Here is a 3553-nt window from a genome sequence, read left to right on the forward strand (position 1 = left end):
GCTCTCCGTTCTGAAATATCTGGGGACCTTGGTGGTGGAGCCAGGTGAGATTTGAGGCAGTGAAATGCTATGGCGTCCACCCTCCAAAGTAGCCATTTTCAAAGCTTTAGACTGCAATGAATCTGCCCAGAATTGCTGTGTAAGCCACGGACGGACCGTATCCCAAACAAACCCTTGATGGCCAGGAATAGCTCTAAGATTCAACAAATGTTTTAAGCCCTCCCTGATCTGGATATATCCCCGGAGCCCTTTGTGGTGCTGGCCGAGCCACGCCCCTGCAGCTTCCAAGCCCAGCAGTTCGAAAAACCATCCCCGTTGTCTCATGGAGAGGTCTTTCGGCAACCCTTAGCTCGTTTTGCTAAATCGAGCCTCCATGTTCAAAGGCAGTGTTGCCTTGACACTAACAGTTGGTTGGCAGACGGCTGGAAGCAGGGGACCATGCCTTCGTCTCCACCTCGTGGGCTTTCCAGAAACCTCTGCCCAGCCACTGTGGCACCCGCTGACACCCACCAAGTGGAGCCAGGTGGAGCTTTGCTGACTGGAGTTGTGATTGGCTGTGCGGATTTTCTAAAAAGTTGCTTTTGCAACGGCTGCCGCCACTAGAAAACAGACGTCACTGTTTCGTTGTGGCAGCCATTTTGGGGGTGGCTTTGACTCCTATGGCAGCCATTTTGTGACAGCCATTTTGTGGCTCTGCGCACCACACCATGTTCCTTGGCAGCAGTCCTATCATGTAGGGGAAGCTGAGAGAGGTCAGAATTCAACTTGACCTACTGGGTCCTGAAAGTAGAGACTCCCCACATCCCATGAAACATGCATGATGAGTCGTGTGCATGATCCAATAGCATGTGAAAAATATCCTACTGTGGGCATTGGAGGAGAAGTGTATTTTTCAGATTATCTCCTCCTGACTGGCTCAGTTGGAGATGTCCTGATCCTTCAAGCACACTTCCTCCATGATTGATTCCAGAAGATAAACAGTTAGACAGTTAGGACTCTCTCTCTCTCTCCTTTCTCTGTCACAAACTTGTTTCTCTTCTTTAAGCTGCTGGTGCTTGATACTATTGTGTATTTACACTCTGCCAACCACATCATGAGGGCTGAATCCCCAATACCTCTATTTTGGAAATGAAGAAGCTCTGACCACCCCACCCTAGCCTGGCCTCCCTGTTCTGAGCTGGTATTTCCCCCAGCCCACCGTCCCGACTTAAGGCATCTTCCCAAATATACTGCCCCACTCTTGGTCACGCCAGTTCCCTCGTCCTCCCACCTTCCCGGATCTTTCCCCACCCTGCCCTATAACAAAGGGGGCAGCCCAGGAAATCAACCAAACGCCTCCCTAGCAACGCAAACAAAGCCCGGTGTTAATCTCCAAGGTCTCACTGCCCGCTCTTACCCCACAGCTTATCCTGGCTCTGCGCACCTGTCCGCATACTCGGTCCCTCCCACAGCCAGGCAACAATAGCAGCTGAAAATAAGCACAGGTCTCAAAGGCCTAGGGATCCCATCCTTCTCTTTCATCCTTGGCCGGCCTTGCAGGGCCCGGTCCCCTTAAATGACCCCTCAGCCTGCCCAAGGTCAAGGAAGGTGAGAACAGAGAGCAAATTCATGCACATTCTCCCCCCCCCTCCCAGGAATGTTCATTGAATTTTGCCTTTGCCATATGGGGTGGGGGGGGGAGTTCAATGAAACTCAGGCTGCCAATCTCCAGGCAGGACCTGGAGATCTCCTGGAATTATAACGGAGGATAAGTGATTTTCAGACCGCAGCGATCCGTGCCCTTGGAGAAAAGGCCTGTGTTGGAAGGGGGCCTCTGTGGTGTTATACCCCCCCCTGCAGTCCCTCCTCTCCCCCAAACTCTGCCCAGTTCAGGCCCTGGCACCCAAAATCTCTCAGATTTTCCCTATCTGCAGCTGAACAGGTTCAGAGAGGGAAGGGAGCTCAGTGAGATCTGATAGTATAGAGCAGGGGTCCTCCAGATGTCCATGGACTACAATTCCCATGAGCCCCTGCCAGCAAACGTCCATGGACATCTGGAGGACCACAGGTTGACTACCACTGTGGCTCTCCCGCTGTCCACGGGCTTCAATCATGTATGTCATGCAGCCAAGGCTCCTATCTCCTTTACCTTGTCACGGAGTTGGTTAGATATGAACCCACTTCCTGTCAAAGCCAAGCTGGCAGTCGTGAGTTCGAGGCGCATCCTGAGTTTTGGAATTGGGCTGGAACAGGCTCTAAGAGGGTGAGCAGAGAAATGGTCAGATCTCAGACACTCCGAATTCATCCCCCCGATTTAGCAACGGGCAGATGATAACGTGTAATCTTCGCTCGCTGTCCGAAAGATTAAACCCAGACTGCTAGACTTTGTAATTCCGATGGAGAGGCACCATTTGGTGGGTCCCGCCGCCCGCCCCTGTCCCTCGTTTGCTCAGAGGAACTAAAGGGTAACCCAGCATCAAAAATACCAATATATATCACCTTTGACTGCTGACACTGAGAGCAGAGAAGCCGAGAAAAACTTTAAAACTGCGGCTTGGAATATTTTTTCCTCTTGCCACTTCTTCATGAATTAAATGTGTAACCTCCAGCCTCAGGATGAGATCTGGCAAAACCGAAAGATGGAGAACTGATTTGTGTCACTGCAGCTGGCCTTAATGACGGGGAGCTGTGAAGGCTCAAGGGGGTGGCAGGTTAAGGTAGATGAGCGACAGGGTTGTGAGTGTCCTGCATAGTGCAGGGGGTTGGACTAGATGACCCAGGAGGCCCCTTCCAACTCTGTGTTTCTATGATTGTACGATCTCATGGACCGCCGTTTGGTTGGGCTTTTGATTTTGGACCGGCAGGCCTACCGACAATTTTTAGGATAATATTGACTTACCTGGATGGCCCAGCCTAGCCGGATCTCAGGGGATCTCAAAATACAGAGCGGCATCTTCATCTCCAGTCTTGTCCGGGCTGGCCCAGGCTAGCCTGATATCAGATCTCAGAAGCTAAGCGGGGTCAGCCCTGCTTTGTACTTGGATGGGAGACCCCTGAGGAAGTCCAGGGTTAAACACGTGACTCTGTCAGGATAGTTATTCTGATAATTGGCATTTGTGTTTACCCTGGGTCCCTTCCACCCCCATCCACGCACCCATTCATTCTCCTCCCTCTCTTTTCCCTTCGGATGACCCTTGTCCGTCCCCCCGCCCTGCAGCCTAGGATCTGTCCCCCCCCCAACAAAACACGTTCCCCTCCCAACTCCCTCCCCCTCGTGCTTCACAGCCACCGGCCCTCCCAAATGTGCGTGCAAGGGAGAGGGGAGCATGTGTGTCCCGAAGGAATGTGCCTTTCCTCCGGGAAGCAAGAGCTGGGGGGTGGGGTGGACAGATGAAGGGATGGAAGAGGATCCATTCATGGTCAGACGCTGGACCGGTCGGGGGGCATCGCTGTCCTCCCTTGTCATCGTGTCACTCACAGCTGTGATGAGAAGGACGGAGGAAGGGAGGGAAGGGCAGGAGGGGGGGTGGAGGGTGCTATTTTGGATGGGGAGATATAAGGCGAGGGGGACCAG

Source organism: Paroedura picta, chromosome 16 (assembly GCF_049243985.1).
Source record: "Paroedura picta isolate Pp20150507F chromosome 16, Ppicta_v3.0, whole genome shotgun sequence".
Lineage (NCBI taxonomy): Eukaryota > Metazoa > Chordata > Lepidosauria > Squamata > Gekkonidae > Paroedura > Paroedura picta.